The 16,677-nt window shown below is 40.8% G+C and overlaps 1 non-coding gene across 1 annotated transcript; it reads left to right on the top strand.

The window, feature by feature from the left end:
• Positions 1 to 254: 254 nt before the first annotated feature.
• LOC148544384 (small nucleolar RNA R71) lies at positions 255 to 360 on the top strand. Its single transcript, XR_015900869.1, has one exon. It is a non-coding gene; the product is annotated as a small nucleolar RNA R71 (small nucleolar RNA).
• The last annotated feature ends 16,317 nt before the right edge of the window (positions 361 to 16,677 follow it).

Below are 16,677 nucleotides of genomic sequence, written 5' to 3'. Positions count from 1 at the left end.
TAAGCTTGTTCTGAGCAAGAAGAGCATTAACAGCTTCCACTTCCAACACGCCTCTCTTCTGAGAGGTCTCAGAGTGCAAAGGATTCCTGTTGGAGGAATATAAGTATTGGTTGTTAGCAATCAACTCAATAAGTTCAATAGTCTCCTCTAGTGTCTTCTTCATGTGCAAAGAACCACCTGCAGAATTATCCAAGCGCATCTTAGACATTTCACATAAGCCCTCATAAAAGATATCCAGTTGAGTCTATCTAGAGAACATGTCTAGAGGGCACTGCCTAGTAAGTAGCTTGAATCTCTTCCAAGCTTCATAAAGGGTCTCACCATCTTTCTGTCTGAAAGTCTGAACCTCCAACCTTAGCTTAGTCAGCTTTTGAGGTGGGAAAAATTTAGTTAGAAAGCCAGTGACAATCTTGTCCCAAGTATCTAGACTCTCCTTGGGTTGAGAATCTAACCACAACTTTGCTCTATCTCTCACAAAAAATAGGAAGAGCATGAGTTTCTACACCTCAGAACTCACTCCATTGGTTTTTACAGTATCACAAATCTGCAGAAAATCAGAAATAAACTGATTTGGGTCTTCCTAAGGGAGTCCATGATACTGACAATTTTGTTGCACAAGAGTAACTAGCTGTGGCTTCAGTTTAAAATTATTTGCAGCTATTCGAGGCACCACAATACTTTTGCCATAAAGGTCTGCATTAGGAGCAGTATAAGAGCCAAGCACTCTGATGCGTGGCAGAAGTTAGACCAATTAAGAAATTATAATATAATAGAACAGAGTTGCGAGTATAGCTCTTAACCAGCTAAAATCTGCCTCATCAATTTAGAAAGGTTGTCACAAAATTTAGAATAAAAATACTGGGAGTATGAGTCCCAGGTCATCTCCCAACGAGTTTCTAGAAAGGGTGCTAAGTTATTAATCAGGAGTTTTCCGAGAATTTTGAGAGTCGAATGACAGAAAATAAATAATTGTAATTAAGTGCAATGAAAATTAAAAAGAATTTATATTATTCAAAATAAAAAGCCTTGACTGGGGGAATGATTAATTGGAAGTTCTATCCTTGTTGGAATTCTCTCAAGTGTAGTATAAAGAGGTTATTATTTTCACTTAGTTAACCCTTACTAAATAAAGGAAAGTCAAGTGATTGAGCTAACTCTTATTCGCAAATCCTAGTCCTCTCCCTTACGAAGGTCTAGCGTTAGTAAATATAGAATTAGCCAACAACTTCCAATTTAACTAACCACTTGAGCATTCCAACTCAAGTGTCTCCTCTTAATCAACCCCCATGTCAAGTAGGGAATCTACTCTATTGACATGGATACCATCCTTGTTATTGGGAGTTTGGAATAGAAAAGAGACATGATAATTTAAATAAAATAGTGATTCAAAATTAATTAAAAGTAAAAGTAATCCTTTGCATTAACAATCCATAAAAATAATCCAATTGTAACTCTAAACAAGAATTAAGAATATGGAATAAATAAAAGAGTAAGAAATCAAACTAGAATAGTATCTTCAACGGAGGTGATGACTTTTCAATATCCAAAAGCAAAAGTAATAGACTATGAATATATGAATGTAAAGAAAACCTAGAGGAATAGTGAATTCTCTCTCTAGATTCAGATCTAAAATCCTAAAACTACGCTAAATGAGAATATGTGAAAATCTGTTGAGTCTCTGCATGTTTCCTGGCTTTATTCTATTTTTATGGGCCAAAAATTGGGTCAAAACTCGGCCCGAAATTGCCCTAGTGTTTTCTGTTATTTCTGCAGATCGCGCAGGTCACGCGTACGCGTCAGTCATGCGTGCGCGTCATTTGGCGAATTTTCTTGTCATACATACGCGTCAGGCACGCGCACGCGTCTTTTGTGCAGACTCCAATCCATGCGTACGCGTTAGGCACGCGCACGCGTCTTTTGTGCATACTCCAATCCATGCGTACGCGTCAGGCACGCGCACGCATCGCTGCAAATTTCTCCATTCCGCGCGCTCGCGTGAGCCATGCGTGCGCGTCGGTACTCGCTTGTCATCTCCTTAGTTTTTTGTGTTCCTTCCATCTTTGCAAGCTTCCTCTCCATTCTCTAAGCCACTCCTGCCCTATAAAGCCTAAAACACTTAACACATGGATCACGGCATCGAATGGTATAAAGGAGAAGTAAAATATACAATTTAAAGATCTCTAGGAAGCAAGTTTTCAACCATAAAACAAAACTAGGAAGGGATTATAAAATCATGCAAATCATATGAATAAGTGGGTAAAGACTTGATGAAACCACTCAATTAAACATAAGATAAACCATAAAATAGTGGTTTATCACACTCTTCTAGGTTGCTCATTCCCAACTGGATTTGTCACATTGGCATTACTAGCATTATTATGATCCACAGTGGACTCTGCAGCCTTGTAAAGTCTTGCTTGTTGCAAACACCGCCTCAAAGTCCTTTCAGCTTCATGATCAAAGTCTAACAGAGGTTCTTTGTCCCTGTTCCTACTGATAAATAGACAGAAGATAAGAAAAGATGGGATTCTCTACGTCAGAGTGCAGACAATTTCCGGTGAGGTAACTTGTGTAAAATAATAAAATAAAAATACTAATTAAAACAAATAAATAAAATTCGAAATTACTTGTAAATTTAGGACAAAAATTTTCGAAATTAGGGAGTTAAATAATTAAGAAAAATTAAAATAAAAATAACTAGGAAACACCAAACTTAATTTCAGAAATTAAGAAAAAATAATATAAGATGCAATTTTTTTAAAAAAATTAAAGACAAAAATAAAATAAAACTAATAAAATATAGAAAGTTAAAAAAAATAATGAAAAAAAACAAAACAAAACAAAAATAAAAAAATGAAAATAAAAAGAAAAATAAAAAAAGAACGGACGAGATTTAAAAATAAAAAAAATTAAAAGGAAGTGAAAAAAAGAAAACAGGGGACAGTGGGATGGAAACGAAAGGCAAGGAGAAAGAAAAAAAAAGGAAACAAAAGAAATGAAAAAATAAAAATTAATAATAATAAAAAAATTAATTAAAATAAAAATGATCTAATCTAAGCAATCAAACAACGAATAGTTGTCAATCACTGTCAATCCCCGGCAACGGCGCCAAAAACTTGGTGCGAAATTTATAACCACGAACTAACCGGCAAGTGCATCGGGTCATACCAAGTAGTACCTCAAGTGAATGAGGGTCGATCCTACGAGGATTGATGGATCAAGCAACAATGGTCAAGTGATTTGCTTAGTCAGTCAAATAGAAAGTAGTGTTTGGGGTTTCAATTGCATTAAACAGTAATTCAGAAAATCAGAAAAGCAAACAATAAACTGGTGTAAATAATATGGGAGAAAACAGTTAAGGCTTCAGAGTTATCTATTTTTCGGATTGACTTTTCTTACTAACTATTTTAATCATGCAAGATTTAATTCATGGCAAACTATGTATGACTAAACCCTAATTCCTTAGACCTTTTTAGTTTCCTCTAAAATTCATCAACCGCCAATTCCTTGGTCACTTAATTCCAATTAGAGGGTGAAGTTCAATTCTAATTTATATGCCACAAAAATCCTAATTACCCAAATATAAGAGGATTATATGTCACGTATCCCGTTAAACCCAGATATTTAGAAATTTAGGAGAAATTGTTTTCAAGCTGTTGTTCAAGTAAAGAGCTTTTCCAACTTATACAAGAACTCAATTAGAACCAAGGTCATACTTCCGTTCCACCCAGATTCATAAATTAAAGAACAAAGACAATTCATGAATCATAAATCAGTACATGAATTAAAATAGAAAAATAATAGTATCAATCCGTACAATAGACAGAGCTCCTAACCTTAACAGTGGATGTTTAGTTGCTCATGGTTCAGAGAAAAAACTAGGATTCTCAAAAAATTGAAAATTGCGGAATGAGGTAGAATAGAAGAGAAGAGATCCCCGAAGGGCTGATTTTTTTCCTTTTATATCTAATCCTAATTAATGTAAAATATATTTTCTAAAAATTAAATAATATATTTTTCTATTTATAAAAGAAATAAAGTTAAATCAAAATTTATTAATTGCTTCTCGTGCAACCTCTAGACGTATTGGGGACCACTTGTTTCATTAAGGTCTACGCTGAACTTAAAAATTTCCAAGTTCAGCGTGGAGGAGGCAGTGGCTTCTTCATTGGTTTTCCTTTGAGTCCAACCCAGGTTCAGCGTGGGGTGATATGCACATTCCCCTTTGGAGTTTCTTCAAGCTGGCGCTGAACTTGGAGATCCTCAAGTTTAGCGTGGAGAAGGCCGAATCAAATGGAAGAAAAGGGTAAACTATTATATATCGTTGGAAAGCTCTAGATGTTAGCTTTCCAATGCCACTGGAAAAATGTAAATTGGACCTTTATATCTCAAGTTATTTATGTTTGAGTGCAAGGAAGTCGGGGTTGACAACATCATTCGCTTTCTTCATTTTCTGCTACAAAACTCCGTCAAATCTATTCGAATGGTACCTGAAATAAACAGAAATTGCAAACAACTTAAAGTAGTATTTATAATGGCTGAAATATATTAAATCTTGATTAAACTTAGCAATTCGTGCAAATTTACTAAGAAAAGACAGAGAAGATGCTCACGCATCAGGCCCCTAGGATGTAGATGTTTGGGTTTCCTTGATTTGTCGCCCTTTTCAAGGTAGTGTTTGCTTTACTGACCTCTACCTTTGCCCTTTGGAACGTGCTGATGTCGTCCTTTATGGCTTTGATGTCCGGGCTTTTTAGTCGGTTTTCAACAACTTTCTTAGGTAGTGTTCTTATATAGAACCTTTACTTTTATAGTTTTGGATGACTTTTTAGCTCCGTCTTGAGGTTGCGCTTCCGCTTTAAGTAGCGTCCCTTTTCAGGGCTTGTACCTTTTAGCTGAGCACTTTGGGCCTAGGTTTTTCAACCTTTTTGGCCTTTGTATTGTGTTTGTTCCCTTTTCAGTGATCCTTTCGTTAGTCCGACTTCTCTATCGGGCCTTCTCAAGTTATTTCTGGTAATCCCATTTTTAGTCCGACCTTGTCAGGCCGCTTTATATGGGTTACTTTTTATAACCTCTTGCATTAATTCGAGCTTTATCGTTTCACCTTGCCAACTTCTCTTGGTCGGACGATGAATTTTGCGTTTATGAGCTTCAATTAATGCGTCTTGGTAGGAAACTTTCTTAGGGAACCTTAAAATTTTATTCAAGCAATAGGATAAAATAAGAATGTGTACATGCGGGAGCTTACCCTTCTAGTTCGAGTAGCTTTCAGATCTTGGCCTGGCGCCTCATTAAAAAACCCTTTAGGAAAAAAAGTGCGCCTTGGCCTGAGATCTTTTTCTAGCTATAGTACCTCCTTAGGTTACAGGCATGCCATGACCTCGGTAGCTCCTGCCCTTGGAGGTCGGCCACCCTATAGTAACCTTTTCCTAGTACTTCTATGACTCGGTATGACCCTTTCTAGTTGGCTGCTAGCTTCCCTTCTCCTGACCGACCTGCTCCGATATCATTTCGGATTAAGATGAGGTCGTTGGCGGCGAAGTTTCGTTGGATTACCTTCTGATTATACCTTGGAGCCATTCGACGCTTTAGCGCTTCTTCTCTAATTTGAACTCTTTCTCGGACTTCTGGAAGTAGGTCGAGCTCTTCCCTTTGTGCTTGGAAGTTGGTGTCCTCGTTGTAGAAGATCACCCTAGGGGACCTTTTCTCTACCTCTACGGGAATCATTGCCTCCATTCCGTAAGCAAGTCGGAAGGGTGACTCCCTGGTGGTGGAGTGCGGGGTTGTCCGATATGTCCACAGAACTTGCGGGAGCTCTTCAGCCCAGGCTCCTTTTGCGTCCTGTAGTCTTCGTTTTAACCCAGCCAATATAACTTTGTTGGCAGCTTCCACCTGTCCATTGGCTTGTGGGTGTTCTACAGAGGTAAACTGGTGCTTAATTTTCAAATCGGCTGCCAAGTTCCTAAAGCCCGTGTCAGTGAATTGAGTGCCATTGTCTGTGGTGATGGAGCATGGGACCCCAAACCTTGTGACAATGTTTCGGTATAGGAATTTCCGATTTCTTTCGGCGGTGGCGGAGGCTAATGGTTCTGCCTCGATCTATTTTGTGAAGTAGTCTACTCCTACAATAAGGAACTTGACTTGCCCTGATCCCTGGGGGAATGGTCCGAGGAGGTCGAGCCCCCACTTTGCGAATGGCCAGGGTGAAGTGACGTAGATGAGCTCTTCGGGTGGTGCGATATGAAAGTTGGCATGTTTCTGGTATGGTGGACATGTTTTGACGAACTCTATCGCTTTCTTTTGCAAGGTCGGCTAGTAAAAACCAGTTCGGAGTACCTTTTTGGATAGAGCTCGCGCCCCAAGGTGGTTTCCGTACATGCCACTGTGAACTTCTTCTAGAACTTCCCTTGTAGCGGAGGTGGGGACACATTTTAGGAGGGGTGTGGAGATTCCTCTCCTATATAGGACATCGTACACTATGGTGTAGTACTGTGCTTCTCGTACTAGCTTTTTTGCCTCCTTTTTATCCGCGGGGAGTGTTTCGGATTTGAGGTAGCTGATTATGGGAGCCGTCCACCTTTGGTCCTGGCCTGATATGCTTAGAACCTTCTTTTCTTCCGAGGTTGATGGGTTTTGTAGTGTTTCTTGGATGAGGCTTCTATTGTTGCCCCTGGTTTGGTGCTGGCTAGTTTCGAAAGTGCATCAGCTCGGGTGTTTTGTTCCCGAGGTATATGTTGGATCTTGTATCCCGTGAGTTTTCCGAGCTATTCTTTGGTCTTGTCTAGGTATTTCTTCATGATGGGATCCTTGGCCTGGTAGCTCCCTTCTATTTGCGAGGTGACTACTTGTGAGTTGCTGAAGATGGTAAGCTTTTGTGCTCCAACTTCCCTAGCCAACTTCAAACCAGCCAATAGGGCCTCATACTCGGCTTGGTTATTTGAGGCAGGAAACTCGAACTTTAAGGAGAGCTCGAGTTGAGTTCCCTGGCCACTTTCTAGGATGACACCTACTCCACTCCCAGCTTTGTTTGATGAGCCGTCAACGTAGAGGTTCAAGTTAGTGGGGGTGCTTGGGGTGTCGGTGTATTCCGCGATGAAGTCGGCTAGGTATTGAGACTTGATAGCTGTCCGAGCTTCATAATTAAAGTCAAATTCGAACAACTCCACCGCCCATTGTAGGATTCTTCCAGCTAAGTCGGTTTTCTTTAGGATACCTTTATGGGTTGGTTGGTCCGTATTCTGATAGTGTGGGCCTGAAAGTATGGTCGGAGTCGTCGGGCAGTGAGTATAAGGGCATAGGCGAACTTCTTTATCTTTTGATAGTTTAGTTCATCCCCTTGTAGAGCCGTACTAATAAAGTAGATTGGTTGTTGTCTGCTCTTATTTTCCCTGACAAGGGCTAAGGCTATAGCCCGGCTTCCTACAACGAGGTATAGGATCAGCTCCTCTCCTTGCCGGGGTCGAGTTAGGATGGGTGGTTGCCCTAGGAATGTCTTGAAGTCTTGGAAGGCTTGTTCACACTCTGGGGTCCATTCGAACCTCTTTCTTTTCCTTAGTGTCGGGTAGAAAGGGAGAGATCTCAAGGCCGATCCGGCTAGGAATCTAGACAGAGCCGCTAGTCTCCCGTTGAGTTGTTGTACCTCTTTGACACAGGTCGGGCTTTTCATGCTGAGTATGGCCTGGCATTTATCCAGGTTTTCTTCAATCCCTCTCTGGGTGAGCATGAAGCCCAAGAATTTACCAGCTTCTATCGCGAAGGTGCACTTTGTGGGATTTAGTTTCATCACATGTCTTCTTATGGTGTCGAACACTTCGGCGAGATTAGATAATAATGCATCCTCTCTTTGTGTCTTCACCAGCATGTTGTCTATGTAGACCTCCATTAGCTTTCCAATGTGGTTGGCGAAAACTTTGTTCATCAACCTCTGGAATGTTTTCCCTGCGTTCTTGAGTCCAAATGGCATGACTATATAGCAGTAGTTTGCTTTTGGGGTTAGGAACGAGGTTTTCTCTTGGTCGGGTTAATAGATCGGAATTTAGTTGTACCCCGAGTAGGCGTCCATGAAAGAAAAGTACTGGTATCCTGATGAGGCATCTACTAGGGTGTCTATATTCAGGAGTGGATAGGGATCTTTTGGGCAGGCTTTGTTGAGGTTGGTGTAATCAGTGCACAGCCGCAACTTTCCATTTGACTTTTTGACAAGTACGACATTGGCCAGCCATAATGGGTACTTAACCTCCCTTATGAACCCTGCCTCTAGTAAGGCATGTACCTGTTCTTCCACGGCTTGCGATCTCTCTGGGCTAAGCTTTCTGCGCTTCTATTGCACTGGCCAAGATCCGGGGTATACTGCCAGTTTGTGGCACATTAGTTCGGGATCTATGCCGGGCATGTCTGCGGCATTCCAAGTGAAGAGGTCCGGAGTTGTCTTTTAGGAACTTTATTAGCAGCTCCTTTAGGTCTTCTTTTAGGTTTACGCCGATATTTGTTGTTTTATCTCTGGTGTCTTCGATTTGGACCTCTTCTGTCTCGCCTTCTGGTTGCGGACGAAGTTCTTCTCAAGCCCGTGCTCCCCCGAGTTCAATGGTATTGGACTCTTTTCCTCTGGGGTCGCCTTTAAAATTTAGGCTTTCATTATAGCAGCGCCGCACGAGTTTTTGGTCTCCTTTGATGGTGGTTATCCCTTCTGGAGTCAGGAACCTCATGCATAAGTGTGGAGTGGAGACTACTGCCGCGAGCTGATTTAGTATTGTCCAACCTATGAGGGCGTTGTACGCGGAGCTCACGTCGATGACGATGTAGTCTATGCTTAGCGTTCTAGATCGCGTTCCTTTTTCGAAGGTTGTGTGTAATGGGATGTTGGCGAGTGGCCGGATTGGGACATCTCCGAGCCCGAATAGGCTATTTGGATATGCTCTGAGCTCTTTTTCTTGTAGGCCGAGCTTGTCGAAGGCGGATTTGAACAGGATATCTGCAGAGCTTCCTTGGTCGACCATTGTTCAGTGGATGTTGGCATTGGCTAATATGATGGTAACGACCATGGGATCATCATGCCCAGGGATGATACCCGCAGCGTCTTCTTGAGTGAAGGTGATAGTGGGGAGGTCGGGTGACCTGTCCCCTTCTCCGACATGGTATACCTCTTTTAGGTGTCTTTTGCGGGATGACTTAGAGATCCCTCCTCCTGCGAATCCTCCATTGATCATGTGGATATGTCTCTCAGGAGTGTGAGGGGGGACGTTCAGCTCGTCCGCCCTTTTCGTCCATTCTTCTCTTTTTTGGTTCGTCCGCTCTGTTAGTTAGGAACTGATCTAGTTTCCCTTCTCGTGCTAGTTTTTCTATGACATTCTTGAGGTCGTAGCACTCGTTGGTAGAATGTTCGTAGATTCGGTGGTGTTTGCAATACTCTGTCCGACTTCCTCCTCTTTTGTGTTTAATCGGGTGGGGAGGTGAGATTTTTTCAGTGTTGCATATTTCTCGGTAAACATCCACAAGAGATACCCGAAGAGGAGTGTAGTTGTGGTATTTCTTGAGTTTCTCTATAGATTGGTCTTCTTTTTTCCTAGATTCCTTATCCTTATCCCGAGGTGGGTAGGAGAATCCGGTTTTTGAGGTTTCTTCTAATCGGAAGTTCTCCTCCATATTGATATATTTTTCCGCCCGTTCTTGTACCTCGTTCAGAGATGTTGGGTGTTTCTTGGATATGGAGTGGCTAAATGGTCCTTCTTGTAGGCCGTTGATGAGTCCCAAGATGGCCGCTTCTGTAGGGAGATTTTGTATGTCAAGGCATGCTTTATTGAATCTTTCCATGTAGCTGCGAAGGCTCTCCCGATCTCCTTGTTTAATTCCTAGCAAGCTTGGAGCGTGTTTGGTTTTATCCCTCTGAATGGAGAACCTGGCGAGGAATTTTTTGGCAAGGTCATCGAAGCTTGTGATCGATCTTGGAAGGAAGCTGTCAAACCACTTTATTGCCGTCTTGGTCAGCATGGTCGGGAAGGCTTTGTAGCGAGTCATATCCGAGGCATCCGTGAGGTACATCCAGCTTCTGAAGTTGCTGAGGTGATGGCTCGGGTTGGATGTACTGTCGTATGGGGCCATGTCAGGAGCTTTGAATTCTTTCGGGACTTTAGCCTTCATGATTTCCTTTGTGAACGGGTCTTGGTCCTTGTGAGGACTATCCTCACGCTCGGATCGAGTGGTTTTAGCTTTGAGGTCGGCTTGGAGCTTTAGGAGCTTGTCTTCCAACCCTCGACGTCATCTTGTTTCTCTCCAGAGATCCCGCTCGGATTCTCGCTGACGTTCAGCTTCTTATTCGAGTTGTTTGAGGCGATCCTGCTGTTCACGAATGGCATCTAAAATTTCCGTGTTCTGAGGTTGCTTATCTCCCTTGGATTGGGGCGTGTCCTTTGATGTGGCATCCATGTTCTTAAGTGGCGTTCCTTCTTCAAAACCGGAGTTATGGTCGTTGGTAGGGTTGTTTGCCATGGGGATGGGACGACTTCAGGGTTCCCCGGCAACGGCGCCAATGTTTCGGGGTTACCTGAAACTGAGAGGTCGGTCTCGAAGGAGATCTTTTGGATTGGTCGAGGCTGCTATGCCCGACTTGTTGGAGCAGGAGGCGCTGCTGGTCCTTGTTCACTGGAGGGGGTGGTACCTGCAAGAGACTCTGATGCTTAAGTCAGTACGGGCTTTAAGTAGGTTTTTTTTGTAGAATTGGAATTTGAGTTATACTTGGGTGCTCCAGTGTATTTATAGTAGTGTTTGACGACCTTCCTTTGAGATAAGTTTGTCATCTTATCTTATCTTTTGTGGGTGAGATCACTTATCTTTTGGCCAACCGCCTTCTGGTAGGCGGTGACTCTTCTTTCTTGGGCCTCTTTGGGCCTCTGCGGTGATCCGTCCGAGCTCTTTATGAAGAGGTCGGCGGTCGACCAAACTTCAAAGAGGTCGGTCACTTTGTCTTCGTCTAACCCGGACCTTATAGCTCGGTCCAGGGTATGAACAATAATGATGGTGAAGTTTGACAGGTACTATATCCCGGGATGAAAATACGAGTTGAGGTAGAGGATTCCCTCTCTCGTGTTGTGATTATGATTAAAGAGACAATAAGATTTATGTTGTGAGGACAGTGGTGTTATCCTGCTCACGTAAAGGCAAGTTGAGATAGAGGATTCTTTTTCTTGCTGTAATGGACAAGATGAGGTTGAGGATTCCCTCTCTTGTTGCAGTGGGCAAGCGAGATTAAGGATTCCCTCTCTTGCTATATCGGGGAATTGAATGGAGAATGTTGAAGATTTCCTTCGATTCGATTCTTGGCTGTGGTGTAAATGAGTTAGGTTGAGTATTCCTTATCATTACACCACAATCTCTCTCTGAATGGGAGGTTGAGGATTCTCTCCTTGAAGGTTGAGGATTCCCTTCGTGTTGAGAGACGATACTTGGGTTAGTTACAGGTGTGTCGGGTTAGCTGTATAACCGACAGATGAGCTCATTGGCCATAGGGGAGTCATACATCATTTGCATATGTTTGATTTGTTTGAGTTTGCTTAATTGTATTAGTTTGCCTAATTGAATATGTTATATGACTAAATGCTATTTTCCTTAATTGCCTTACTTGTGTATTACTTGTCTGTATTGCTTGTGCTTGTACCATTAAGAGGTCCCTCATGCTGGTGTCGGTTGACGCTGAGGGCAATCTTTGTTAAAATGAAATGAGGAGATGATTGATTAAAAATGATAAATACTAAATGAGATGATTTGAGCTCCCTGGGTAGACGTATTGAAATGATTTCACTTGCTCCAGGTGAAGATGTGAGGTATTGATATATAATCACTGAGTCGAATTAGTTGGTGCTGATTCTAGTCATGGTTCTACAATGAATTGAAAGTTGAAAAGTTTGGAAAGTTGGAAAAGATGAGAAATATAATTAGACATATTATCCCTTAGGATAGTTACCTAATTCATGGATTAGTAAAAACTTAGGATGAATAAACTAACAAAAGGAAGTTTAAGATATTTAGCGAGTTCTTATTATAGTACATTGTATTTATTTGGCACTTTTATCGTACTGAAAACCCATGGGTCGGGGGTTCTCTTTCCGTATATATTCTCTGTTTTTCAGATACAGGTCCAGGTGCTCAGCAGTGAGCTGTGATTCATCTGAAAAGCGGCAAAGTTTGCTTGATCCCTGTTTTACTTTTTCTTTGAATCTTTCCTTAATTATTTTGAAAAAGTTATATACATGTAATTATCTATCTTTAAATTTGCCTATAGAGGCTTTGATATATATTTTGGGAGAGATAGGAAAAATATGGTTGTCAAACTGATTTTATTCTATACTCTAGCCAGCCTAAACTTCGCAGGCCGCGACTAGGGACTATTTACTTATATTATATACTTATATCCTATCTTTATCTTATTCTCCTTTATTGCTTTATCTTTAAATCCCTTTCGATCACGCCTTATCTTCCGTTTTATCGATACGTGAGTGTTCCGATTCTCGATTTTTTTACTCCTTTTCAGACTTCTCGTTTAATACTTCCTTTCAATTATATCTATATGTATTTATTATAATCCACCTTGAGAGTCGTACCACCTTATTATCATTGACTTATGACTCGAGCATAAGGATTTGAATATTAGTGTGTTACACCTACAATACAAGGCACTAATGGAGAAGCAAATGGTACTCCTTATAAAAGTAATTCAAACTTATCATAGGGGTGAATTCTCTTCTAGTTAGTTCAAAGAATTTCTTCTCACACATGGTATTAATCACAGGTTCACATGTCTATACACACACCAACAAAATGATGTTATGAAACATAAACATAGGCATATTGTGGAAGTTGGTCTTACCTTTCTCTCCACTGCCTCTCTTCCCCTTGATTTTTTGGGAAGATGCTTTTTTGACATCTGTATTCCTTATCAATAGATTATCATCAACCTGTTTAAATGTCAAAACTCCTTATGGACTTATGCATGGTACTTCTCTTAATTATTCTATCTTGCACACCGTTGGATGTGCTTGTTTTCCAAATCTGCGTCCTTACAATAGTAATAAACTTGAAGTCGCTTTGAGAAATGTATATTTCTTGGTTATTGCACCCTAACATAGAGGTTTCAAGTGCATGTCTAAAACTGGTCGCATTTATTTTGCTTGCAATGTTGTTTTTGATGAGGGAAGGTTTCCTTATCCCTCTGTTTTTCCTGCAAATTCAAAACATCTCCCTATATTTTCACCAATTCTACTTGTTCTCATCCTACTACATTCTTTCCTATCCAATCTTCCTTATCAGCTTCTACTCCATCTCCTTCATCCTTGTGTGACCTCACTTCTTCTATATCTACGTCATCCAATACTTTTGATTCTTCTCCCACTTTCTCTATTGGTAATATTCCAGTCCCTTTAATTCCACTTGTGCCTCAGACTTCTACTCTTAATATCCACCCCATGATAACTTGAGCTAAATATGAAATTATAAAGCCTAAACTAAATTTTCCTTGCACCTCCACCACTGATCTTACACAACATGTCCATAAAATAATCAAACAAGCTCTACATAGCCCTCACTGGTACCAGGCTATGCAAGAAGAAATCAATGCTCTTTATAAAAATTACACATGAATTCTTGTCCAACCTCCTAATGATGCTAAAATCATTGGTTGTAAGTGGGTCTTTGTAATTAAACGAGTACCCGATAATTCAATCATCAAATATAAAGCTCGTTTGGTTGGCAAAGGTTTCCACTAAACTAAAGGTGTCAATTATGATGAAATTTTTAGCCCATTAATTCGTCCCTCTACTATTCGGCTTGTCCTTACCATTGATTTATCCAAGGGCTGGAAACTTCGCCAATTCAACTTTAATAATGCATTTCTTAACGGTGTCTTACATGCACAGGTCTTTATGATGCAGTCTCCAGGATTTGAAAGCTTGGATTTCAGCAAAGTGTGTCAACTTCATAAAGCACTTTATGGTTTAAAACAGGCACCATTGGCCTGATTTCTAACTCTTAGCTCTACTTTAAAATGTTTTGGTTTTTCTAGCACTAAAGCAAATTTTTCTTTATTTGTTCACTTTAATCCTAACTCTTGTATTTACATTTTAGTGTATGTTAATGATATACTTATCACATGCAGTAACAATGATGAAATTGAGGTTCTGGTTTCTCAATTGAAATCTATTTTTGCTCTTAAAGACCTTGGCCAATTACATTACTTCTTGGGGCTTGAATTTTCATATCCTTCTTCCTCTGAAATTCATATCACACAATCCAAATATATACATGACTTACTCTTTAAGATAAACATGAAATCTTTTAAAAGAGTCCTTACACCAATGCTAACTACTGAGAAATTAACTTTTGAGCACTCTATTCCTTTTGATAAATCAACCTTTATAGATCTAGTATGGGTAGCTTACAATATGCTACACTTACACACCCTGAAATCTCTTTTTCTATTAATCGTGTGAGCTAATTTATGCAACATTCCATGCAAAAACACTGGGTGGCTATTAAACGCATCTTATGATAGGATGTTTATCACATGAATTATTATTTTTCTTTACTAATAATTTCACATTATTGCTTTTTTAGATAGTGACTGGGCCAATGATCTTGATGATCATAAATCTACAAGTGGTTTATGTGTCTTCATAGGATCAAACCTTATCTCTTGGGCCAGCTGCAAACAATCCACTATTATTCGCTCTTCCACAAAGGTGGAGTATCGTTGTCTTGCTAATACAAACTCTGAAATCACGTGGCTGCAAAAATTGATGCATGAACTCATGCTCACACTATCAATTCAACCCATGATATTTTGTGGTAACTTGAGTGTTGTGTTGCTCTCTGTAAATCCAGTGTTGCCGTTCGAAACATTTTGAAGTCGATCTTCATCTTGTACATGATAGAGTTAATAAGAAACAATTATACATTATTCATATCCCTTCATCTTTCCAAGTTGATGATCTATTTACTAAGCCCATTCCTCAAAGAACTTTTGAATTGTTTCGAAACAAACTCAAGATATGTCCCAAATCGACCGGGGGATGTAGGATAATATAGCTGTCATGATTTTGTTATGGTTAGCTTCCTCTTTTATAGCAGTGTTCATACCCTGGGGCAAGCTACATGATCCGGATTAGATGAAGAAAGCGACCGACCTCTTGTAAAGGTTGGTCGTCACCGACCTCTTCCTAAAAAGAGGTCGGCCAAATTGTCATAAAGGCCCAAACAGGCCCAAACAGAAGGACGCAGCCCACTCTAAAGGCAACTGGCCTGAAAGATACGTGACCTCACCCTAAAGATAAGATAAGATAACCAACTTATCTCAAAGAAAGGTCACTCCCCACTACTATAAATACACTGGAACACCCAGGTATAACTCATACTCTGATTCTACACAAAAAAGATGCTTAAAGCCCGTGCTAACTTAAGCATCGGAGTCTCTTGTAGGTACCACCACCCTCCGATGATCAATGATCCCGCAACATCTCAAGACTCAGCAAGTCGGACACGACAGCTCCTGCCACAACAGTAGATCTCCATCGAGATCGACCTTCAGTTTCAGATAACCCTCGGAACATTGGCGCCGTTGCTGGGGAACCTGGAAGTCATCCCATCATCATGGAGGACAACCTTGACAACAATCATAATTATGGCTTGGAAGACAGAACACCACACAAGAACACGGATACCATACCAAAGGATATTCCTCAAAACAAAGGAGACAAACAACCTCCAAATGCAGAAATTTTAGAAGCCATTCGTGAACAACAGAATCGCCTTAAATAACTAGAACAGGAGGCCGACCGGCAGAGGGAGACTGAACGAAACCTTCGGAGAGAAACCAGACAGCGTCGAGAGCTGGAAATCAAACTTCTAAAGCTCGAAGCTGATCTCAAAACCAAGACTACTCAAACCAGCCATGAAGATAGCCCACACAAGGATCAAGATCCGTTCACAAAGGAGATCATGAAAGCTAAAGTTCCAAAGGACTTCAAAGCCCCTGACATGACCCTGTACGACAGAACGTCGGACCCAACCCACCATATCAGCAATTTCAGAAGTTGGATGTATCTTACGGATTCTTCAGACGCAATCCGTTGTAAAGCCTTCCCGACTACCTTGACCAAAGCAGCAATAAAATGGTTCAACAATTTGCCACCAAGGTCAATAGCAGGCTTCGATGACCTTGCCAAGAAATTCTTAGCTAGATTCTCCATCCAGAAAGACAAAGCCAAGCATGCGCCAAGCTTGCTAGGGATTAAGCAAGGAGATCGGGAGAGCCTCCGCAGCTACATGGAAAGATTCAACAAAGCATGTCTGGACATACAAAGTCTGCCAACAGAAGCAGCCATCATGGGTCTCATTAATGGCTTACGAGAAGGACCCTTTAGCCATTCCATATCCAAAAAGCACCTTACATCTCTAAACGAAGTATAAGAGCGGGCAGAAAAGTACATTAATATAAAGGAAAACTCTTGATTAGGAGAAACCTCAAAATCCGGATTCTCCTACCCATCTTGGGACAAGGATAAAGATACTAGGAAAAAAGAAGACCAGCAAACTGAAAAACCTATAAAATACCATAACTACAGTCCCATCAGGGTGTCACTTGTAGATGTCTACAGAGAGATATGCAACGCTGAGAAGATCCCGCCTCCTCAT

This window comes from Arachis ipaensis, chromosome B9 (assembly GCF_059453495.1).
Source record: "Arachis ipaensis isolate K30076 ecotype BB chromosome B9, ASM5945349v1, whole genome shotgun sequence".
In the NCBI taxonomy this organism is placed as follows: Eukaryota; Viridiplantae; Streptophyta; class Magnoliopsida; order Fabales; family Fabaceae; genus Arachis; species Arachis ipaensis.
The sequence above is the reverse complement of the archived record's forward strand: the minus strand, read 5'-3'. Positions and strand labels throughout refer to the sequence as shown.